The sequence below is a fragment of the Monodelphis domestica genome, chromosome 6 (genome assembly GCF_027887165.1).
Source record: "Monodelphis domestica isolate mMonDom1 chromosome 6, mMonDom1.pri, whole genome shotgun sequence".
NCBI classification, from domain to species: domain Eukaryota; kingdom Metazoa; phylum Chordata; class Mammalia; order Didelphimorphia; family Didelphidae; genus Monodelphis; species Monodelphis domestica.
The window spans coordinates 165694753-165721894 of NC_077232.1; positions in this window are offsets into that span (position 1 = coordinate 165694753).

The following is a 27142-nucleotide window of genomic DNA, read 5'->3' on the forward strand; positions in this document are numbered from 1 at the left end:
CCTCTCCATTCTTCTTTTAAAATGTATTTAGCTCCTGAGACAGCTCTTAAACTTCCCCTCCCCCACCAATCCCAGAGCCAATAACTTAGTATTTCAGAAATAATAAACTCATTTAACTTACTTTTCCTTTGTGCTTCATAATATATTATGATATTTTAAATTTAGTTTTCTTTTAGTGGAGACAGAGGATGTAGGAATTATATTAAATATTCTATATATATTAATTTATTACAGTACTTTGTTTTCTATCATACTTATATAACATTGTTTTCATTTCACCGATTCTTTAAGTTATATTTGTTCTACCTAAATGAATTCTTAATGTATTCTTAAGGGGTAAATTAAACATATGCTTTGCAAAAATTGTATAGTAAAGTTCTAAAATATATATATGCAAAATGTTCAATGTGTGTATTCCAGTACTCCTTTTTATTCATTTATATGATTCACTTAAAATGTAAGAAAAATATTTTGGGAAGGTAATGCATTTTCTTTTATTATATCCAAAAGGAAAATTATATTCTTTTTCAATATTCAAATTTTTCTTTTATAAAAGTTCCTGAACTTGAATTCATTGGAACATCCAGTCAGGATCCAAGAGAATAGATCATGAAACACAAGCAGACAATTGCATACATATTTTGGCGAATTTGTTTTTATCATTTTGTTCTGTGTAATAATCCTTTAATAAGTGAGGGTTAAATAGAAAAAAATACCTCAGGAAAAAATTAAAAAAAGGCACCAATATTTCCTTTAAAAAATTTATCTTTTTAATTCTACATAATAGTCTGGATAATCAATATTTCATGCATTTTTTTCCAAGTGGATAGGAAGACAATGATTTTTTGTATCATTTCAAAAGATCTCTAGTATTTACAGCTTGATGTAGACAGGACAATAGCATAAAAAGAACATCTGTATACCTATTTATAAGAGATCCCTCTTCCTTTTAGAATTTGACTTAAGCTTGTCCAAAGCAAGACCAATAGCTTTGGTGTATACTTCTCTTTATTCAGTGCCTTCCTTAATACTGATAATGGAGTAGGTGATCAGAGGAACTCTCATATGCTGTAATGTGACAATTTTCATGAAGTTGAAGAGGTTTTCTATCAGCATTAATGAGATTCATATGTATAGCTGGGGAAAGGATTTAAAACAGTTGAACTGGATTATTTAAGAGTGTGGTAGACAGGATTTTAATTTATTCCTAAAATATTTATTTACAATTAATTTACAAAATGTAGAAAGAGTGAGGTAATAAAATCAGAGAGAGGATAAGGTAAGATAGCTAGTTCAAGCACTAAGTAATTTACTCCTGACCCCTGGCTCAACCAGGGCAGGAGGACCTAGGGTAGTCTCTCTCAAGAGGTAAGTCTCTCCTGAGGTTAGTTGTTTTTTTTGTTTTTTTTTTTTTTCCCAGAAAAAACAGCAGTTAAGAGTCAGCTTTTCACTCACCACATGTCTGTTCAAAGGAAGAGATTTTAGAACAACCTCATCAGGAACAGGGTCTTGGGTCCAGCCTCCACTCCAAAGAATGAATAATTGTCTCCAGTTTCCACTTCCAAAGAATGAAGAACTCTCTCTCACAGGAAGTGACAGCTCCTTTTAAAGATGCTTCTTTTGTGTCATTTCCTATGTCTTCACCTAATTTTGTGTCTACCAATCACAGTTGAAGCTTTGCTTTAGGACTACCCATTGACAGTTAGTTTAATTCTGATTTATCAACCACTATTGCACACATGGGTCACAGAGCTCCCATTTAATGATTAAGTGGGATGTTTTCACTTTTGATGATTAGATCTAAAAATGGGCAGATCTCCAAACTCAACTTTTAAGTAGGGTGTTTACACTTTGGGTGATTAAATCTAAAAAATAGGCAGGGTTACAATTTTAATCTTCATAATCAGAGGAGAGTTCATTTTAATCTTCAGATATGACAAACTGAGATGACACAGATAACCAATGATCACTTCCCAGCATTTTTTTTTGATGATGTCAATCAGGAAATCAAAATTCCATGTCCTGCAGAAAGATACTATTGTTTCAAGGTCAAGAGAAGAGGGCGATGGGGGAAGGTCATCTCCTGCCTTATGCATTCTTGGTGCATGTAAAAAGGAGAGAAAAGATGTGTAATAGGAGATGGGTCCAAATAATAGTGACTTGGAAAGGAGCCAGAAATGGATAGCCAACTGCATGGAAGGTGCCTCAGTTCAGCAAGTCAAGATTTCTAATACCTACTAATTTGATAAGATATAGATCATAAAATAGTCTGATTTTATTGTTATTTATGGATCTTTTATAATTTTATTATATGCATGAAAGTTGTTTTTTTAGAGGGGAGATTAAGGATCATATTTTTGTTCAATTGAATCAACTGCCTTTAATAATTAAAAATAAAGTAGAAGGAGATTTATATGTAAGCTATTGAATAAACTGTCAAACCAGGTGTTTTTGTTATTGCATTTTAATCAACAGCTGTTTTCTATGACTAAGAAAAGATTAAAATTTGGTAGTTGGGCATCAGGAAATGAATATAGTAAAAATCAACCAAAAGACTTCAAAATAATAAAACAATTCAAACAAAATCAAAAGAATTTACTAATTAAAATATTAATACTAGTCAGAATTAGTTCATTATCCATTATCATTACTCTTTTGATGATTGACTCTTTGATATGTGTTATTATGGAATTCATGACTTAATGAAACTTTAGTCAATCAGTCACTTGATAAAAATACATTATCCACTTGCTATGTTCCAGAAATTATGTCAAACATTGGGAATAAGAATAAAAGGCAAAACAGTGCAGTATGAGTCACCATATTCAAGAACAGAAGAGATGTTATAATAATTGTTTCATTCCTATAATATGAAAAGTTATTATTTCTTTATCATTTCCACCCCTTTAACAAGCAGTCAATTGAATATCGAAAGGCAAAATGTCCTTTCACTGAAAGAGCTCACAATCTAATGGGAGAAAGGACATTTAAACTTTGTGCCAGCAAGTTCTATATAAGCTAAATAGGAAAAACAATCAGTGGAGAGAAGGCACTAGAATTGAGATGGATTTGAAAAGACTTCCTGTAGAAGGTAGAATATTAACTGGAATTTAATGGAAATCAGGGAATCCAACAATAAGAGATAAGTTGGGAAACCACTTCAGGAGTGGGAGATAGCCAATGAAGATTCCTGGACCCAGGGTATAGAGTGTCTTCTTTGTGGAATATGAAGTAATATAGTGTTATTTATTACAGATTACATTGTGGAATAGATACATAAGGTATGAGAAGACTGAAAAGGAGGGGGGAAAGCAGAAGGAGCTAGGTAATGAAGAGTTTTGAACTCCAACCAGAATTTTAGAAATATATTTGATATTGGAGTTAATGGGAGTCAATGGAATTCATTGAGTATGTTGTGGAGGTGACATGATCAGAACTGTGCTTTAGAAAAATCACTTGATGAATGAGTGAAGGATAGATGGAGAGAGTAAACTTGTGATAGTAATGCCCACCTGCAGTTTATTGCAAAAGTCCAGATATAAAGAAACGAGATCCTATATCATGGAAGCAGTACCAGAGGAGGAAAAGGTGCAATAAATAAGAAATGCTGTAAAGGGAAAATCAACAGGCATTGTCAATAGATTATATATGAGGGAGGGGAGCAAAATGAGAATTGGGAGTCAATAATAACATCTAAGTTATGAGTGAGAGACTAGAAAAATGATGATATCCTTGAGAGTAATAGGGAAGTTTGGGAAGGGGTAGATTTTTTAGGAAAAGATTAAAAAGTTTTAATTTTGGATATGGTAAATTTAGATGTCTACAGGACCTGCAATTCTACATATCTAATAGTTACTTAAAGATGTGGACTTGAAGGTCAGAAGAAGGGTTAGGGCTGGATAAATAGATTTGAGAATTGTCCACTTAGAAATGATAATTGAAACCATGGAAGCTGATGAAAAAAATCACTAAGTAATCTATAAAGGGAGATGAGGAGAGGGTCATATTGGAGCCCTTGGGGGACACCTATTATTATCAGACATGGCATGGATAAAGATCCAGGAGACAAAACTTGGAAGGAGACTTCAGTTACATAGAAGAAATATGAGAGATTGGTATTCCAAAAACCTAGAAAGAAGAGACTAACAAGGAGAAAAGAATGACTAACAGTATCAAAGACAGCAGAGAGGTCAAGAGGGATAATAACTGAGAAAAAATAAACAAACTGGAAAATAGGACAGAATATTTTGAGCATGCACCTTTCTATCTCATTTCTTTCAGCTTCTTCACATAACCTATGTAGTCTAGCTCTTGTACTTTCCAACAGCTTGACTAGCTGCTCAGAGTGAGACCTCATAACTAGGATGAATATAATTGTCATTTCTTACGGTTTGTATTGGAAATAGTAGCAGAAAAAGTCATTAAAAAGCCTTCCCAAACCTCAATTCTTCACACTTAATTACTCGAATATCTTCATCACAATTCATCAAACCTACCTAGTTTTTAGTTCTTATGTCCCATTCTTTGGTCTTCAGTTCCCACATGGATAGCATAATGAGATCATAATATTTGTTCTTTAAGATTCTTCTTAGTTTGATATCTACCCTTTGACCCAGCCATAGCACTGCTGGGTCTGTATCCCAAAGAGATAATGGACACAAAGACTTGTACAAAAATATTCATAGCTGCGCTCTTTGTGGTGGCCCAAAACTGGAAAACGAGGGGATGCCCATCAATTGGGGAATGGCTGAACAAACTGTGGTATATGTTGGTGATGGAATACTATTGTGCTCAAAGGAATAATAAAGTGGAGAAGTTCCATGGAGACTGGAACAACCTCCAGGAAGTGATGCAGAGCGAGAGGAGCAGAACCAGGAGAACATTGTACACAGAGACTAATACACTGTGGTATAATCGAACGTAATGGACTTCTCCATTAGGGGCGGTGTAATGTCCCTGAACAACTTTCAGGGATCCAGGAGAAAAAAAACACCATTCATAAGCAAAGGATAAACTATGGGAGTGGAAACACCGAGAAAAAGCAACTGCCTGAATACAGAGGTTGAGGGGACATGACAGAGGATAGACTTTAAATGAACACTCTAATGCAAATACTATCAACAAAGCAATGGGTTCAAATCAAGAAAACATCTAATGCCCAGTGGACTTACGCGTCGGCTATGGGGGGTGGGGGGGAGGAAAAGAAAATGATCTATGTCTTTAACGAATAATGCTTGGAAATGATCAAATAAAATATATTAAAAAAAAAAGATTCTTCTTAGTTTGAAAATTATTTGAACTTGTTGCTGTCAAAAATGTTGTCAGATTATGCAATACATGTCATTTACTTAGAAACTCAATTATACCCACACACATAGTAGTAGTAGTAGTCTCTCGGTAACCGAGGGTGACGATTGTCTTTGTGCGTTTTTTTGCACAAAGACACCTGCGCATAAAGATTTAAGTGGAAAAGTCGATGCACAGAGACAGTCCCACTCTCTCGGCGTTGGAAACCTGGGTCCAGTGGCAGGAAAAGTCTTTACACCTGGAGACTTCCTCAGCTGCATTGGATGGCCATGTTGTCCTTTGTGCTCCAACACGCCCTAAGCACTCCACAGTGCCTTGCTGCATTGCCATCTCAGCCGTTGAACCTTCTTATTGGTTTCTTCCATTTATTCAGCCAAAGCAGTCTTCACATGCTGGGTGAGCAAAGCCCTGGTTCACCAGGGGTTGACGACCCGATGGCTACCCTCACAAGGTTTAGCCGGTCTGTGGAAGCTATTGCCCGGGGTGTGGCCGCTGCCGCATGCTAGCAACTACTAGGAGTCACAAGTGAGAGCTGGGTGTCAGTTGGGGGTCAGAGGCTAGAGAGCTGCCCTAGGAGGGCATGACAAGCCCTCCATACCAAAGATATTACTCCTCCCTAAGCACCCCATACACACCACCCACACACATAGAGTACACATAAACACACACCTTATAATTAAATTATGATAATTGACAAAGTGCCATATTTAGAGTCAGAAAACCTAGATTAAAAAATCTAATGTTGACCCAGTGTAACCATGGACAACAAGTCATTAAACTTCTCAGAACCCCAGGCAACAATCTAAGACTCATTCATTAAGTTAGTGGCAACTTTAGGAGTGGGAGTTCCAAATAAGATGAAATAAAGAAAAATTAAATTTAGTCATCCATCACAGTTAATGATGAAAAGGCAATAACTCCATTTCCTGGCTATCTCCTATTTACAAAATAGGTTTATATGTAATTGCTACTAATTTGGAAGATTTAGATTTGATATAACGAAATTATTGTAACAATTAGAATTAGCCAAACGTGAGATGATCTGTCTTATGTAAGAATAAGCCTTTATTTTTGTTGGGGCAGTCTTCACTCTCTAGCTAAATACAAAGTTGTTATATATATATATATATATATATATATATATTGAAGATGTAGAGATTGAAGAGAAGATGTTAAGGAGGGGATTTATTTAAAGATGTGTTGAAACAGAGGTCATTTTTCCCTTTGCATCTCTGTGATTCATTAATTTCATAACTAGGATTACTAGGAATTTTAAATTTAAATTAGGAGGAAATAGAATATATATACTTATGTATGTTTGTGTATTTATACATACATGTAAATATATACACATATTTTCACATTGCTCTAGCTTGCCCCAGGACTTGATTGTTATATAGCTATATTGCAAATAAAGAATTGTGAATATGAATTAAAATTACATTGATAAAGTAACTAGATCAGTTCCCTCCAGACCACCCTTTCCAAATATTAGAAATTTCTCAAATATCTCCTGTGTGAATGTTTGATTTAATCACAGGGAGTGTGACTGCATCTCCAACCACATAGAAGATAATTTACATATAAATCTCTAATCTAATTTGGATTAAACAACCAATTAATATTTGAAAATATTAGCCAAATTTATCAATATGAAGCCAATATTGGTAAAAAAATAAGGATAATAACTCTGCCAGAAAGTCTCCTTACTCCATATGTCACTTGTATATTTTTAAATATCCAGCATCTTGTATAATTCAAAACACATAGTAGTTGCTAAATCAGTGTTTGTTGACTGACTAATTTATTGATGCTTATTTAAAGCCAAGACTCCATTTTTCATAAGGACAGTTCAATAGGTTGGATTACAACCAAAATATCTCCAAAATGAAATCTACCTAGCACAGTCATGCATTTTGAATAAGGGCACTGAAATACAGTTGATTTCATTGCAGATGAAACCATTTTCTAAAAAAGATAATGAGATTTAACATAGAAGTGAAAGGTATTTGACATAACTTCTTTTAAGGTATATCTTAATCACTGCATATGTTCAATATCTTCTGCTGTCCATTTGGAGTTTTTATTCACAGTAAGAACTACACTTTTGGAAAAAAGGAACAAAGGAAGTAGAAAAGGGTGAATTCTTTTAAAAGTACCAGAAATTGAACACTGATGGACTTTTGACTTTAGGACATAATTCAGAATAACCTTGAAATGTCATGTTTTGTCCTGAGTAAAATCAGACTATTTGGAGTTTAGTGTAATGTGTCTGTACCTCTGAGTCAACATGGAGTACGTCATAAATACTGAAAGTAAAACAGAATCTTCAAAGGAAATTGTTGATATTTCTTTTTCATGAATGATGATTCTGTCTCACACATAAGATTTACTTTTGTGTGCAGTATGTTGTGGATTTCAAATGAGAAGAAAATGATATTATGGGATAAATCACTATTTAAAGTGACATAAATTGTGTGTTCCAGTATTGTTCACTTAGTACAACACAGAGAATTCATACCTTTGATATGATTCCTAGAATGTTTTCCATAATGTCAGTCTCCCTCCATCCATAGGAAATGCCCATAAAATTTTACTGTAATGAACTTTGGAAGTTTGCAGTCAATAAGGAACATTACTGCTTATTAATTTGAATGGAACTCTTTTCACTTTTGATGAATAATACAACTGCCTTGACTACTTTCATAGACATGAAACAGAATCTGAAAGTACTACAAGACTGAAGTTTTAACCCTCTCTATTAATTGCCCATATTAAAATTATATTTTCCTAGGTTTTCTATGCCTAGTTCTATTCCTTGCATTATTTCTGAATATAGTTTTGTCAATTACCTTAAAAATTATTTTAGAAAAAAGGTATATTTGAATTTTCTCTTTTAGACAATGACTTGCCCAGGGAGAAGAATGCTTCTGAATTCTTTTACATTTAGACAAATACTTTTAGACAAATTAGATACTCACCATTCAATGACTATTAGTTCACTTTGAAGCATATAAATTAATTGATTTGAATGTTTTTGACTTTTTTTATCTAGTCTATTTTCACAGGAATATTCTGATTTTTCTGACATTAAAGGATTTACAGAGAAAAAAAGATTTAGTATCTGCTTTTACAATACTTTTTTCAATAAATGACACCAGTGATGCTTGGAGATTTTTGCATTGTAGCAGGATCTTATTTTATGATTTCTTATATATATATATATATAATTATCACAATAACATGAGAAAATCATTTATATTATTATTATTACTATTATTTATAGCTTAGATTTCCCCCAAATGACAGCACCTGAAATCTCCTCTCTTGTCTAACATGATTTGCATCAGTATCTATTCAAAAATCATAGCTTACAGGTCCTAGTCTTTTTGACTAGACCAAAGGAGTGGACACAAAATAAAAGCATTTAATTAAATAATAAGAAAGATAAATAAAAAATAAAGAACCTATCCCAACTTATATACTTAGGAGCATATTCTTACACACTGGGAAGATAGCACATATAGCCAATACCATTTACAGTCCTGGAACTCAGACCTGATTGGAACACTTCTCTTCCACTAAAGCTGCTACTATTTTCCTTAATAGATGCTATTTTTTGGGGCAGTTCTCTCTACTTTTCTACCATTTGTTGGCTCTCTGCTGGGATCCCACTGCCACCTACTGTTTCCTTCTGGATTATAGCTTCTAACCAAATGATTCACTGTAGGGGAATAGTATCAGCTCTTGAGACCCCATCGTCTAAGAATTATTATAGCTCTTTGTTTAGTTAAAACCTTATCAAAACTGTGGTATTCCCTTAGGTCAGATTTGTCTTTTGAACTCTTTACTTTCTCATAGCAACAACTCACTTGGGCTGATGTTTGAAATGAATGACTTTCCATCATGTCCTTGATAGGTAGTCTACTTCCATCCCCATTAACCAGGAGCTTCTCTTAGCAAAATGAAAGTATAAGAGTGGACTTACTGACTTTTATCCTGCATTTTCATAACTGGTTCTAATCTGTAAATCTTACTACTGAATGGAGGACAAATATATTCCTTTGTCTATTAGAATCAAATCTTATATCTTAAAACTTGTCAGAAGTTCCCTTGAGGAAGTCTCAAATTCTGAATCTCAATTTTCCAATTTGAAAAAAAAAGGGCTTCAGTGAGTTTAAATTGCTAATATTTTATATGAAAATGATATCTGTAACTCTTAAAAATGTTTTCATTATCGTAGTAGATAGAAGAATTATTCATGGGCAGGGGTTGTTATACTAAAATGTTTAAGAAGATATGTCGAAAAGTTGGAGAAGGGAAATAGTTTATAATAAAAACTAATCCATCCCTTTAAAAAGAGAGGAATTGCATTTTCCTCCTATATCTTTTATTTGGGAAAGCCAAGATATCAGAAATAATAGTACAATTAAAGGACTATATACATAAATAAAAACCAAGTCCCAAAGGATTTGGTATGAAACTTTCTCTTCACTGATAGAAATCAATGTCTTATGCCTGAGATAGTAGAATAGTGTTAATGAGAAGGAAGAAAAGAAATACTCCAAAGCTTCAAGCCTCTTCAATTCTTGGGAGTTCCTCTATGTTGGAGAGTCTTTTCAGACTTCAGATGCTTCTGGTTTTCAAATTCAAGAGAGAACATATTGTCATTTCTGAGTGCTGAAGGAAAATAATGCCAAGAATGCAAAGTAACACAAAGAATGATATTACTGTAGTTTTAGTCTCTTATTAAATCCATGTAAAAACATTTTCAATCACTATAACATAATAAAATAAAAAAGAATGGGAAAATGCATAATTTAAAATAGTAAAGAAAAACCTAACTCCAAAGAGACAATATTTGTGGAAAATAATACACTGTTGCTGAATCTGTGAACTTATCCAATCTTTTTGAAGAGCAATTTAGAAGTACATCCAGAGTGTTAAAAAAAAAAAACTATGCATACCCTTACACCTAGAAAAACTGGGAGATCAGAGAAAGAGAAATGGAACCCATATTTTCCAAAGTATTTAATCAGCTCTCTTTGTGATGGGAAGGACTTGGAAATTGAGGAGATAACCACCAAATCTGGAACAGATGAACAAATTGTGATAAATAATTGGGTTGCAATACTAATGCTCCATAAGAAACAATGAACAGATTAATTTAATTAATTAATTAATTAAAAAAAAAACTTGGAAAGAACTACATACGACAATGAACAGTGAAATGAGAACATGATAGTCAGTCAGAGAACTAATGCTGGAAGAATAAACTGAAAGGGAATTGAAAGGAGAAACATGAAAGATTTGATTCATACACATTTGTTGATCCCACTAATGATATCTTCTTTGATGCTGGGAGAGTAAAGGGGGACAGGGTTATTTGTGGATGGTGTTTATTATGTAGATATGAACAAAAGTAAAATAAACATATAGAAAATGTGTGATTTCATTTCTATATTATTTTCTTTTTCTTTGTCTATGAAAATGTTTTCTTTGGTGTTTAAAATTTGAAATAAATAATAAAAATATTTTAAAATAAACAGACATAATTATCTTACCTACCTAATTTTAGAAATCTTGCACAATTATTTCAGACAAATCTATATGATGCCAAGTTTTTTCAATGCATTTGTTAGTGTGAATGAAGAATCCCTGTTCCTCTTATGTGATGATGAGATTTTTAATGTTAATGGTAGTCTTCAGATTATCATAAGATAAACATACTTATAATTCTAAGAGAGTTAAATAATGATAGCATGAGTAATGATTTTAGTAGGCCTTTTGTGATTATTTTAGTATAAGTATTAAGGTTTTGAATTAGGTAAGATAACTACTTTACTATAGCTCATCATTGTGAGCATAGACCTCACTTCAATTTTAGCCTTAGGCTTCATTTTGCTTCTATCATGCACCTTCAGCAATAAATATGGTCTTGAATTTGTGATTCAGTATATGTCACTAGTCCTGACCCCGAGGTCAAAGACTGATAACACCCAGCACAACCCATTCTTACCATTTACATCATCAGTTGAGGTTCCCCCACTATCCCCTTGTCTATCAAGTGACTTTCAAGTCATCATCAAGTGACTTCTACCAATGAAAAGTATTTCCTGATTACTTCAGCCAGTCCACAACTCTCTATTTTTATCACAGTCCTGAATTATTTTTAAACTGGTATGTAAGTTGTCTAATTCTTTGGGTCATGAAAGAAGTTCTCTCAAAAGGCTCTGAATTTTTTGATTTTGACTAGAAATCCAGCTTTATCGTGAGACCAGCTTCTCCCAATAAACCAATTTCTTTTTGGCTTGGAGAATATTTCTTTCTCTTATTTGTGTTCCTGTGCTAAGAAATTTAACAAAATTAATCTTTATGAATGTCACTTAAAATTTTACATATATATGCATATATATGCATAAATATGTGTGTAATACTTTTGCTACCTGAATTTCTGGGGAAAGTAGGGCTATTTATATTTTGGAAACTTTTTTTGTTTATTCTGCCAACCAAATCATTATTATTGTCTGCTATATTTTATTCATGCATTTGGTGTCCTTATTTTTGTTAGGAAGAATAGTATCATTTTCCACAAGTACCTTTGAAATATCCAACTCCAAATTGGACCTTTTACCTTCACACAAATCCCATATTTCTAAGGTTCTACACAACATTTTCACTTAGACATTTTCTGATTTATGTAAATTCCATATTTAGTATATTGACCTCAACATCTTCCTCAATAAATTTAGATTATATACCATTTCTAATTTCTCTATATAACTTCTACTTTCTTACACAGGGTAAATTTTGGTCGCCTCCATTGTATCTTTTTAATTTTTTCCAGGCTATATTTTGATATTGTTTTAATACTTTTTCTTCACATTTTGCAAACCATCTTCTCTCCCTTCCTCCCATTCCTCCTGTTTTCCCCAAAAGGAAGTAATATGACATATATTCTATATATGATATGCTATATAGTATATATTTCCACAGTCATTGAGTTGTGAAATAAAACACATATTGTTTACAGTGCAGAAAAATTCATGGAGGAAATAAAATGAAAGAATCTTGTTTCAATATGCAATCAGACTCCATCTGTTCCTTCCATGGTCATGGATATCCTATTTCATCATGATTCCCTTACAGTTAACTTGTATCCTTGATGATAATAGTTAAAATATTCACAATTGATCATTGTATATTAGTATTCTTACTATATACACTATTTTGGGTTCTGCTTACTTCGCTTTGTATCACTTTATATAATAAATCAACGAGGTTTTTATTTTTTTACCATTTTGTTTGTCATTTCTTATGGTACAGTAGCATTCCATTGCAAGCATATACCAAAACTTATTCATCACTCCCCAATTGATGGATAACTCTTCAGTTTCCAAGGCCTTCCCACTGCAAAAAGAGGTGCTATAAATATTTTGAACAGGTAAACTCTTTTCCCCTATTTGTAATCTCTTTGGCATACTAACTGAATAGTTGTATTACTGAATCACAGGGTACACAAAGATTGACAGCCCTTTGAGCATGGTTCCAAATTACTCTTCAGAATGGTTTTATTAGTTCACATCCCCAACAACAGTAAATTATTGTCCCAATTTTTCTCCAACCACACTACATTTTTCTTTGTATATTTTATTTTAACAGCCAGTCTCATAGGTGTAAGATGGTAAACAGAGTTGTTTTAATCCATATTTCTCTAAATATTAGTGATTTGGGGCATTTTTTAAATTTGAATAAAGATAGTTTTAATTTCTTCTTCTGAGAATTGTCTCTTCATATACTTTGACCACTTTTCAGTTGGGAAATGCTTTTTAATCTTAAATATTTTTTCAATTCTCTATATATTTGAGAAATGAGGCCTTTTTTAGAGAAACTATAATATTTCTTCCAGTCTGTTGTTTGCTGTATATTCTTGGGTATATTGATTTTGTTTGTACAATTTTTTAATTTTAATGTAGTAAAAGTTATTTATTTTGCATCTTATAATGTTCTTTATATCTTGTTTTGATGTAAACTTTTCACTTATTCATAGATATGACAGGTAAACTATGTTCTTTTAATTTATTTATGGTTTCACCTTTTATTCATCAATCATGTGTCTATTTTGAATTTACCATGATATATGATGAGAGATGTTGGTCCATGCCTAATATCCACAATATTGTTTTCTAGTTTTCACAGTTGGTTTTTGTCATAGTAAGTTCTTTCGCCCAAAGCTTGGGCTTTTCATTTTGTCAAACACTACTTTAACCATGTTCATTTATTATTACATTTTTGAGTACTTAATCATTCCCACTGATCCCCTACTACATTTCCTAGCCAACACTAGATTATTTTGATGTTTGCCACTTTATAATATAGTTTGAGAAACAGTAGAGCTAAGGCAACTTTTCATATATATTTTTTCATTAATATCCTTTATATTTTTAGTGTTTTATTCTTCTAGATTAATTTTGTAGATTTTTTAATCCATTAAAATGATTTTGGGTGGAAGGGTAAGTTTGGATGATGAAGAAGATTCTTTTGGAAAGGTGAATAGAATGAGAAATAAATAGTAAGGGAAGAGAGAAAAGGTAGAGACCTCCATAAGAGGGGATAAATTTAGAAGTGGGAGGGGAAAAGGAGTTGATAAGGGAAGGTTTCTGAAGAGAAAGTCTTATAGAGAGAGGTATTCCACAGATGAAATTGGATTTCTGAAGAGACACATAGCAAAAGACAAGAAGAGAATGATGAACAGTGAGGGAAAACTAAATAGAGTTGAAAAATAAAACACATAGCTAATAATTATGACTTTGGATATGAATAGATTAAAGTCAACCATAAAATGAAAACAGATAGAAAAATAGATCAAAAACAAAATTCCAATAAAATGTTGTTCATAAGAAAGATATTTAAAGATGAGTGTAAAACTAAAGATCTAGGGATGAATGTACTATATTTCAATTGAAGCAAAGAAAGTAGGGATGACATTTATGCTCTCTAACAAATTTAAAGCAAAAATGTGTTGAATCAAGAGACAGAGAATTTATATTATGTTAAAAAGTACCAAAAATAATGAAGGATTGTCATTATCAAACTTTATGCACTAAATGTTATAGCATCCAGATTTTTAAGGGAAAAACTAAATGAGTATCAGATGGAAAGAGATAAAAAACAATGATAATGGAGGACTTCAATTTTCCCTTCTCAGAACTAGATTAATATAGTAAAAATAAATAAGAAAGATTCAAATAAAAGAATAGAATCATAGATAAATTGAATATAACAGATATCAGTTAAAAAATAAATGGAAATGGAAAGGATGTATTCCTATCACTACTACATGGTACCTTAATAAAAACTGACCACATCAAATAACAATAAAATTAAATGTAGAAAAGTAGATATATTAGGTGCTTCTTTTTTTGAGCCATTATGTAATAAAAATTGTATAAAAGGGACCATGGAAACAAAAAGTAAACATTGATTGGAGACTTAACAATATTAAGGAATGCGTGAGTTGAAGAACAAATAGAAACAATAAATATTTTCATTCAATAATGAGACAGAATATTAATAATGATAAGACGTAGGGATATTAGTATTAGTGGAAAATTTATGTCTCTAAATGTTTATATTATAAAAAACAGAAACAAAAAAATCATCAAGTTGGGAATGATCTTTTAAAATATCAAAATAGAAATTAAAAATCTGAAATATATTCCAAATATGAAATCCTAAAAACTAAAGATGACATCAAAGTAAGAAAAATACTGATTTAAAAAATAAACCTACTGGTTTGTTTTGTTAAAAAAAATAAACAAAATAGATAAATCAATGTTTAATCCTATTTTAAAAAAGAGAGAGGACTTCCGGGTAATCATGGCTGCAATCTAGATGTCACACACTTCCTCTCCCTGGCACCAAACAAAATAGACTACATCAAAGGAGCATAAAAATAACCTTTGGAGGAACAGAAGTACTCCCCAGTACCCCAAAGAGGCGAAGGTACTTGGGGTTTTAACATTTCCACACTATAATAAGAAGGAGGGAAAGCTTGCACAGAAATGTGAACTGAGCCGCCCTTCCCGCCCACCACCCCCACCAAACCAAAGTGAGCTACCTGAGCTCTCACTGGGACAGCAAGTGAGTGGGGAACGTCTCTGTCTGGGAGGGGGGAACTCCAGGGTCCTTGGGATTTGGGGACTGCCAGGAAAAAACATGGAAGAATCCTGCGCCGATGAAAGGGGGCCAAGGGAGCTGTACTCGGGGTTGTTGCGCCGAGCATCTGGGCAGAGCTAAACACCAGGGGCGGACCACGTGCTGATTATCTGGGCTGAGCTGAACACCTGGGCAGTTTGGCTGTGATCAGGGGCCCAGTGCTCTAAGAAACCTTGGAGGCTGGGAAGAACTAGTCTGAGGCACCCTAAATTCACAGAAAACCCGCCCATATCACCCAGACCAAAAAGGAAAGGGGAATAAAACCACCAAAGGGATGGCTCACATGGCCCAAAATCAAGCCTCCAGGAAGAAAGGGAAAAAGGTGGCTATTGAAAACTTTTAAGGTGGAAGTACCCAAGGAAAAAAGGAGAAAGAGAATGAAATCCAAAAAAAAAATCAGAACATGCCTCCCAAAATGGAAACTATCAACAAGCTCTGGAAGATCTCAAACTGGAATTTACCCAAAAGATGGAAACCTGGAAAGAGAAATGGGAGAAAGAGATCAGCTGTCTGACAGATAAGACTGCTCAATTGGAAAAAGAGCTCAAAGCATCCAATAGAAGGGCAGACAAAGCTGAAAAACAAAACCTGTCCCTAACGACCAGAATTAAGCAACTCGAAGAAAGTGAGATCATAAAACAGCAAGAATCAATAAAGCAAAGCCAAAAAATTAATGAATTAGAAGAAAACATAAAATATCTCACTGAAAAGGTCACAGACTTGGAAAACAAAGGGAGAAGAGACAACCTCCAAATTATCGGTCTCCCAGAAAAACCAGAGGTAAACAATAAATTCGATATTATTCTACAGGAGATTATAAAAGAAAATTGCCCAAATGTTCTGGAGCAAGGGGTCAAAATAGAAATAGAAAGGGTTCATAGAACATCCTCTATACTAAATCCCCAAAAGACAACCCCTAGGAATGTAATTGCCAAATTCAAGAGCTTCCAAGAAAAGGAGAAAATCCTACAAGAAGCCAAGAAGAGGAGCTTCAGATATAGAGGGAGCTCCCATAAGGATCACACATGACTTAGCGGCTAACACACTAAGAGACTGCAAAGCATGGAACACAATATATAGAAAGGCAAGAGAGCTGGGTCTCCAAACAAGAATCAACTACCCAGCAAAACTGACTATATACTTCCAGGGGAAAGTATGGGCATTCAACAAAATAGAAGATTTCCAAGCATTTGCTAAGAAAAGACCAGAACTTAGTGGAAAATTTGATATCCAAGAACAGAAAGCAAGAGAAACATGAAAAGGTAAATAGAAAGAAAGGGAAAAGGAATTAAATTTTATCTTTTTCTTTAAGTCAAACTCTCTTCTATAAGGACTACATTTACATCAAATTATATATATATATATTAATATGTGGGGAAAATGTTTTGTGTAACTCTCAAAAATTGTATGCATCATAAGAGTAGTTAGAAGAAACATGCATAGGGAAAGATTGGGGCATTAAGAAGATTTGGGGAAAGTGGGAGCAAAGAAAGGAAAATGGAGGGGGGGCAACCATGGATAACAGTAAGATTTACTTCAAGAAATAGGGGGGGACTTAATAAAAATAATCTTTCCCATATAAAGATACACATGGGAAGGGGAGGGGAAGAACTCTCATATGAGAAGGAGAGGAAGAGAGTGTGAATTGGAATTACTTAAATCTTACTCTTGGTGACATAAAATCTGAGAGGGAAGAACATCTACATCCACTGGGATCCTGAATTCTATCTTATCCAACAGGGTAAGACAGAAAGGAAAATTAAGCAGGGGGTGAGGGAAGGGAGTATAAAAAGGGAGGGGCTATAAAGGGAAGCATCTCAATGGAGGGGACTAAGGGGACTGACCTAAAGTAAATCACTGGTTCAAAAGGAGATAGCTAAAGAAGAAAGGTCAGAACTATGGGAAGATATCAAAATGCCAACAAACCCACAACTGACAATCATAACTTTGAACGTGAATGGGATGAACTCACCCATAAAACGTAGACAAATAGCAGATTGGATTAGAACCCCAAACCCTACCATTTGTTGTCTTCAAGAAACACATAAGAGGTGGGTTGACACTCACAAGGTTAGAATTAAAGGTTGGAGTAAGACCTTTTGGGCCTCAACTGATAGAAAGAAGGCAGGAGTTACAATCATGATATCTGACAAAGCCAAAGCACAAATAGACCTGATCAAAAGGGATAGGGAAGGTAAATATATTCTGTTAAAAGGGAGTATAAACGATGAGGAAATATCACTAAATGGAATAGCATCCAAATTTTTAATAGAGAAAATAGGAGAATTGAAGGAGGAAATAGACAGTAAAACCATATTAGTGGGAGACTCGAACCAATCACTATCAAATTTAGATAAATCCAACCAAAAAATAAACACGAAAGAGGTAAAAGAGGTGAATGAAATCTTAGAAAAATTAGAGTTAATAGACATATGGAGAAAAATAAATAGGGACAAAAAGGAATACACTTTCTTTTCAGCACCACATGGCACATTCACAAAAATAGATCATACACTAGGTCACAGAAACACGGCACTCAAATGCAGAAAAGCAGAAATAATAAATGTAGCCTTTTCAGATCACAAGGCAATAAAAATATTGATCGGTAAGGGTACATGGAGAGCCAAATCAAAAATTGATTGGAAATTAAATAACATGATACTCCAAAATCGGATAGTTAGAGAAGAAATCATAGAAACAATTAATAATTTCGTTGAGGAAAATGATAACGGCGAGACATCCTTTCAAACCTTATGGGATGTAGCCAAGGCAGTACTTAGAGGAAAATTCATATCCCTTAGTGCATGTATTAACAAATTAGGGAGGACAGAGATCAAGGAATTGGAAATGCAAATCAAAAAACTTGAGAATGAACAAATTAAAAACCCCCAGAAGAAAACCATACTAGAGATCCTAAAAATTAAGGGAGAAATTACTAAAATCAAAAGTGACAGAACTATTGAGCTAATAAACAAGACTAGAAGCTGGTACTTTGAAATAACAGACAAAATAGACAAAGTACTGGTCAATCTAATTTAAAAAAGGAAAGAAGAAAGGCAAATTAACAGCATCAAGGATGAAAAGGGGGATCTCACCTCCAATGAAGAGGAAATTAAGGCAATCATTAAAAACTACTTTGCCCAACTATATGGCAATAAATATACCAACCGAGGTGATATGGATGAATATTTACAAAAATATAAATTGCCTAGACTAACAGAAGAAGAAATAGATTTCTTAAATAATCCCATATCAGAGAAAGAAATCCAACAGGCCATCAAAGAACTTCCTAAGAAAAAATCCACAGGGCCTGATGGATTCACCAGTGAATTCTATCAAACATTCAAAGAACAGCTAACTCCAATTCTATACAAACTATTTGACATAATAAGCAAAGAGGGAGTTCTACCAAACTCCTTTTATGATACAAACATGGTACTAATTCCAAAGCCAGGCAAGCCAAAAACAGAGAAAAAAAAATTATAGACCAATCTCCCTAATGAATATAGATGCAAAAATCTTAAATAGGATACTAGCAAAAAGACTCCAGCAAGTGATCAGAAGGGTCATCCACCATGATCAAGTAGGATTCATACCAGGGATGCAGAGCTGGTTCAATATTAGGAAAACCATCCACATAATCGACCACATCAACAAGCAAACCAACAAGAACCACATGATTATCTCAATAGATGCAGAAAGCCTTTGATAAAATACAACACCCATTCCTACTAAAAATACTAGGAAGCATAGGAATAGAAGGGTCTTTGCTAAAAATAATAAACAGTATATATCTAAAACCATCAACTACTATCATCTGCAATGGGGATAAACTAAATCCATTCCCATTAAGATCAGGAGTGAAACAAGGATGTCCATTATCACCTCTATTATTTGACAGTGTCCTAGAAACGCTAGCAGTAGCAATTAGAGAAGAAAAAGAAATTGAAGGTATTAAAATAGGCAGGGAGGAGACCAAATTATCACTATTTGCAGATGACATGATGGTCTACTTAAAGAGTCCTAGAGATTCAACCAAAAAGCTAATCTAAATAATCAACAACTTTAGCAAAGTTGCAGGATATAAAATAAACCCACATAAGTCATCAGCATTTCTATATTATTCCAACACAGCTCAGCAGCAAGAAATAGAAAGAGAAATCCCATTCAAAATTACCTTAGACAAAATAAAATACTTAGGAATCTATCTCCTGAGACAAACACAGGAACTATATGAACACAACTACAAAAAACTTTCCACGCAACTAAAACTAGACTTGAACAATTGGAAGAACATTAACTGCTCATGCATAGGACGAGCCAATATAATAAAAATGACCATCCTACCCAAACTCATCTATCTATTTAGTGCCATACCCATGGAATTTCCAAAAAAATTTTTTACTGATTTAGAAAAAACCATAACACAATTCTCTTGCCTTCCTGAATAGTATATTCCTATTCCAAACTTTGCTATCATTTAGTATAGAGACTGCTACATTCTGTGTAATATTGACTGACTCTCCTTGACATCTTTCTTCTTATCTTTTTGGCTGCTTGCAATATTTCCTCCATGGTCTCAAAACTCTTGAAATTGGCTATTCAATTCCTGGTTTCTTTTGAGGATTTAACATAGGGGGTTATCTATAGATTCTTTCAACATCTATTTTGCCCTCTATTTCGAGAATATCAGAGCAGTTTTCCTGTATAATTGTTGTAATATGATGTCAAGACTTTCATTTTCCCCTAGGCTTGCAGATAGACTTAATAATTCTCAAATTTCCTTTCCTGGATTTGTTTTCCAGGTCCCTTGGATTTTCAATGAGATATTTCATATTTCCTTCTTTTTTTTCATTCTCTTGATTTTTCTTTATTAATTCTTGCTGTTTTGTGAGAGATCATTTGTTTCTACTTGCCCAATTCTAATCTTTAAAGACTGATTTTCAACTGTGATCTTTTGATATCCCATTTTAGTTTGTTCTATCCTGCATTTCATGGCTTCCAGCAGATCAATTCTGGTATCCAATTTGTTTTAACTTCATTTGATTTCTCTGCATCTTTTTTCCATGTGGGCAATGTTGTCTTTTAAGCTGTTATCTTCTTTTTGTATTACTTTCCTTTCTTTTTCCCACTTTTCTTCCCATTTTACTTTTATTTTTCTTACTTTATTCTTGAACTCCTTTTTGAGTTCCTCAAGAGCTTGTAACAAATTTCTTTTTTTGTTTAGAAAGTTTGGATTTCATTTCTTTTTTTTAACTCTCTGCTGTTGCTTCTGTATTTTGCTCTTTTTCTCCATAGAAATTATGCAGGGTCAAAATTGTTTTTGCTGCTGAATATTCTTTTTGTGACTAGTAGATTGGGGTTCCTGTAAGTTGGTGGACATTGCTTTCATATTCTGTCTTGCAGGTCTTTGCCTTGATAATATCTTTCCTTCCTATTCAGAAGCCTGAGTGAGGAAGGCAGGCAGGATTGTGATGTTCTTTGTGCAATGTGTTTTAAAGTCTTTTGCCCTGAGCCTATTTTCGCATTCCCTGCTGCCTTTGATTTGGCAGCATTATTTCTGCTCAATCTCCACACTTTGATTCTGAGGCACCATACTCTTCAGTCTTGGGTCCCAAGTCTCACTGATAAGGCCTTGCACTGCCCTCAGGGGTTTATCTGTGTTCCTTTCAGCCAGCCCCTGATAATTTAGAGATTGCCTGGCCCTGTCACTGTCTTTCACATTGTAGGTGGTGTGGGGGAGCTATGATCAGCTTGAGATTTAATAAATGCAGTTTTGCTCCCTTATGATGTGTAAATCCCCAACTACCTACTTTTTCGGCTGACTCCTATGGGAGATAAAGCTTCCTCAGAGGGGAGCGAGAAGCTTTAAGGTAGGAAGATAGAGAAAGGATAGAAGTTTTAGATACCATGAGGGGGCTGAAGGAGTCGAAGTAGAGATATGACGTGGCAGGAATGAGTCTTTATTAATTATCAATGAGCCACAGCCAAGCTCCGATCAATGGACCATTCCAAAGGCCTTTACCAGTCCAGAGATCCAGATTTAATACCACACAGGTCGGAGAGATGATAGAGAAAGATTAGAGATGGAGCCTGGCCAGGCTCCAGCAAGGACAGGCATCAGTGTGAGCTGGAAGGGAGGAAGAGCAGAAGAGAGAAAGGCGGAGCTGGCTGAGGCATATTTAATCTTTTTGATATGCAAATATACACAGTACATAGGGATGATCATCATTGGTTAATGACAAGGTATAGGTGTGGTTTCTCTCAACCAGGTGAGCACAAAGAAACCTGTGTTCCCTCCTAACCTGGGAGAAGCTGGGGTCAAGGGTCAGAGGCTTTCCCAGCCATGTGCAATACTGAGCATGCTCAAGACTGAACATGCTCTCTTCTAAGACAATCTGTACATACCAACTGTTTCCCTTGCCCATAGCTAGGGGTGGACTGCTACAGGAGAGTATCTTTAATTGTCCTATTTTGATTTCTGTCCTTTTGAATCACTTTATAATGATTGGTTGGAAGGAGATCCAAAAATCTTTTGCTACTCCACTACCATCTTTGCTCTGCCCCCAATTTTTTGTTATGTTAACCAGCATGATGGGTTTTAAATGGTATCTCAAGGTTGTTTTAATTTTCTTTTCTATAATCAGTAGTGATTTTCAGCTTTTTTATATAATTAAAGATAGTATTATTTTTTTCATCTGAGAATTGCCTGTTCATATTCTATGATCATTTGTCAGTTTGGAAATGTTTTGTATGCCTATAAATTTGATTCAGTTCTCTATGTAATTTAGAAATGAAGCCTTTTTCAGAGAGACTGGATATTAATAAAATTCAGTCTCCTGTTTATTAATTTTGGTTGCATTGATTTTTGTACATAATATTTTAATGTAGTTAGTTATCTATTTTACATCTCATAATTTTCTCCCATTTTGACCTAATTTTTTTCCTTAGTTCCACCTTAATTTGAGAAAAAAAAACATATATCTTTTCACAAAAGAATATCATTCCTTCTAATCTCTCAACTTATGCAAGTGCTACAAAATATATTAGAAATGTCATAAAATTATTTGAACTGAATTGACTATGTCATTATTCATATCAAGAAGTATTACTGGTGTCCTACTGTATGTAAGAAAAATTATAAGCCTATCTTAGAATTTAACACACTTTATAATTCTTTTCCTGCCTACTTTTTGAGGCCTTTTTAACATTATTTCTGTACACATTGTATATTATCATAAAATTTTCCCACAAGCTACTAAATTTCTCAGGATTCCACTTCCCATCTGTATATCATTATAGCCTAGAACCTGCCGGTGTGTCTTTATAATTTTGTAATCTATAATTTCCTTTAAGGCCAAAATAAAGAAGTTTTCTTTTATTCTTTTAATTTTATGTTTTATTTCCCTAATTACATATAATAATTTAAGTTTGTTTTTCAAACCTTGAGTCACAAATTCTTTTCTTCTTTTCTTCCTTTCTCTTTCCGTTCCCTGAGATGGCAAGAATTTTGGTATAGATTATTTATGTGCAGTCAGGAAATAAAAATTTCAAGTATTCATGTTGTCAAAGAAAATATAGATTTAAAAAAACACTTTGAAAACTATACTTTACTTTAACTTGTATTCAGATTCTTTCAGTTCTTTCTCTTGAAGTGGATAGCATTTTTTGTCATAATTTCTTTGAAATTGTTTTGTGAATAATTTTTTTTCCATTTGTCTTCAGAATTGTATTGTTGAGAAAAAGAAAGCATTTATAATTGATCATTGTACAATATTTCTGTTACTGTATACAATTCTCTTATATACCTGCTCATTTCACTGTGCATCAATTCACATAAATCTTTCAAGGCTTTTCTGAGTATATTGCTCATCATTTCTTATATCAACTATAGGATTATATCACAATCATATATGATATATCTTTTAGTAATTTCTCAATTAATGAAAATCTTTAAATTTCCAATTCTTCACTACCACAAAAAGAGCTGCTAAATATGTTTTGTACATATAGGTCCTTTTATTTTTAATTTTTAATTTTTGTTTTTAAAAATCTCCTGGGAAATAGACATAATACTTGGGTTAAGTGATAGACATGGTTTTATAGCCCTTTGGGCACATCTCCAAATCACTTTCCAGAATAGTTGCATTAATTCACAAGTCCAGCAAGAGTGCATTAGTTCCCCAATTTTTCTACATTCCTTGGAAGTTTTATCATTTTCCATTTCTGTCATTGAAACCAAATTGATAGGTATAGGCCTGTAACTGAAAATTGTTCTAATCTGTATTTCTATTGTAAATAATGATTTAGGTCATTTTACTTTCCTGCTAATGAAGGGACTAGTTATTAGAGCAGTTATAAAGAGAAATAAGTCACTGATTTAAGATAGAGGATACTTACTCAAATACCTGTGACAAGAGGTAGACTTATACCAGAAGTGTAAGTTGGTGCCAAGATTATCAAGGTTCACAGAAGCAAAGTAATGTGGACTGGAATAATATGGGTAGATCCAATAGAATGGGGAATAGAAAGGGTTTATCTTAATTTAAGTCTGAGTTAAATTTCATAGAACAATCAACCATATTACTGTTAAAATATTTCTAAAGCACAAATCTAACCATGCTACATGTCAGCTCAAGAATTCTCTGGGTTTTCTATTAAAACATAACCTCCCCAGCTTTATATTTACCATCCATCTTTAGTTATCTTTGACATATTGACTCTCTCTTACAACTCTTATCTCAATACACATTCCACTCAAGTTAGCTAACTTCTTGCCCCCCAATTTTATCATTCTATCACCTACAGCTATACCTTTATAGAAAATATTCCTTGTGACAAGAATTTTCTTCCTCCTCATGTCCACCATTTACAATCCTTCCAGCATCCTTTATGCCCCACTCTTGTGAGAAGACTTTTCTGACTCCTCACCTCACCTCTCCCTTACTCTCTCCCTTCACACATTGCCTCACATTTGTTTACTTATCAGTTCATGTGTTTTAGCATTTTCTACATAGGATAGAGACATATATAGTAGGCATTTAATAAATGTTTGCAATTTGAATGAAAATGAATCAGTCTAGCATCTAATAAGGTACACTATAGATCAAGGGGAATGGTGGTAATGCCAATGGGAAAGAAGATAAAAAGATTTTAAATTGATCAGGTTGTTCTTTTTATAAAAATTTCCTTCTTCAAATCTCTTTAAAAAATACAGAAAGTGCTCCTGCAGCAATTTTTACTACTTTGGGTTCTTTCATACAGCTGAGGGAGGAGGTAGAATTTTGCCTAGAGGCATTAAGAGTACCCTCTACTGTAATACAAAATACCACTTAGCCTTCTAAGCATTTCTGCACACCATTCAGGAAACTTTCTCTCTTGCTTAGCATTCCAAAATAGGTTAAATGGAACATGATTTAAGTGCAGTGGAAAAAAAATATTATTTTTAAAGCTTCAAAAGCAAATATCTCTGATTTATAGAAATGTTATCAATACACAGTGTATAAATAATGCTTATAATTATATGTATAATTTCTGAAAATGAAAAGATTAAGAAAATTATTATTTTATCCCATGGAATAAGAAGAAGTCACCTTCAGAGGAGATGCATCAGAAGAATGTCCTTCAAACTCATACACTGTGGGAAATATCATTCATGATATAGGTCATGAAATAGTAGGTAGGCAAGGAGGTACTGGAACCAGATCAAACCTACTGATAGAATACATTTTTAAATTTTCAGGGTTTTAAGCAAGATGGAATTGCTAATTATTTCCTGGAGGGTTGAAGGAGGGAAGGGAGGGAGACAATTTGCATCTTATAACTTCAGAATACACATGGAAAATTATTACATGCAATTGGGAAAAAATTTCTTCAGATTCCAGTCTCCAGTCAGAATTACATAATATTCTCTTCATCAAAAGTTCCCAGAGTAAGTGTCTTCCTTCAGCAAGAATCATCAGCTAAGTGGTATTTCCATCAAGTGTGCCACAAAGGCCAGAATGTGTATCTGAATCCAAATGTCCATTTGAATGGGAATCCCCATGGGAATCTGAGTGTCCTTTCATCAAGAGCCACCAGTACCAGAGCCAGAGAGAGAATCTCCCTTCAGAATCCAAATGGGAATAACAATGAGCCCCAGCCCCTTAGTCTTACCTTTATAAGCTGTTTTCTCTACCCATTAGATCTCCTATGTCACATCTCAGGAACCAATCATACTTCTTCAATATGGCTGGCATCACCCAGGGGTGAAGTGCCTGTGGGATAAATTTCCTGTCTCTGAGGTTTCAACTCCTTTTAACTGTGGGTGTGTGTATCCCTTGCAATCTCAAAGGACCTCTGGATTGCTGATTGATTCAATTAAAAAGGAATGGAATTCCAAGTCCCAGATTGATTCAATTAAAACAAATTCCCTTCTCACAAAATAGAAAAGCAGGTAAAAATCTTAGTGGAGAAAATAAGTCCTTAAAACTAACAACTGGGTAGTGGAAACTAATTATTCCAAGAGATATCAAGAAACAGTGAAATTGAAAGAATGAAAAAATGAAGAAAATGTAAAATATCATTGGAAAAACAAATGACCTAAAAAATAGATCCATGAGAGATAATCCAAGAAGTAATCAATAATCTTAAAGACAGGAAAAAAAATAAAATAGCCTAGAGATTTTCTTTTTTTTTTAATTATCAAGGATTGTTAAATTGATATTATTGATGTAGAGAGTAAACTATGAATCTTAAAATTTTTTAATTATACATTTATATTGATTATATGCGTTATAATAATTTATAAATACATTGTATGTCTATTTCACAATTATATATAATATATGTATATGTCATGATTATAAATGATGTATTATATGTAAAGTTATTAATTATAAAAGTTGGAGGGGATATGGGAAATTTGGGATACTAATGCACTGTAAGGGGACCTGTGAATTGATTCACATACTGGGAAAAATATTTGGAACTAATTACCTCCTGAAAAAAATCCCAAAATTGGTACTGTAAAAAATATTAGAGAAAAATAACAAAACTCCCAGATAAAGAGGTGGGGAAATGCAGGTAGCCAAAGGGAAACAATTTAAATTTCATGGAGCCATTATTGGGATGAAACAAAATTTAGCAGCTTCTACATTAACACATCAGAAAGTATTGAATATAATATTCCAAAGGGCAAAGGATCTAGATTTGAATCCAACTATCACTTCTACAGGAAGACTGAGCATAATTATTTAATGAAAAAAAATGATTATTCAATGAAATAAAAATACTTTCAAACAATCCTGATAAAAAGCAAGAATTGAATAGCAAATTTTATGCTCAAATAAAAAAGAGAAGAGAGCAATAAAAAGGCAAATAGGAGAGAAATCATATGGGATTTTACAAGGTTAAATCGGTTAAGTCCCTAAATGGGAAGAAGGTACTTGTAACTCCTTATAACTTTCTCATTTGTAAGGTAATTAGGGATAAGTGCAAGAATATGAGCTGAATATGATAGGACTATGTAAAATATTAAGAGGAAATAACTAGAAGGAAAGTTAAGGGATTAATAGAATTACAAAAATTATCTCACATAAAAGAGACATGAAAGAACATTTAGAATATAAAGAAAGAA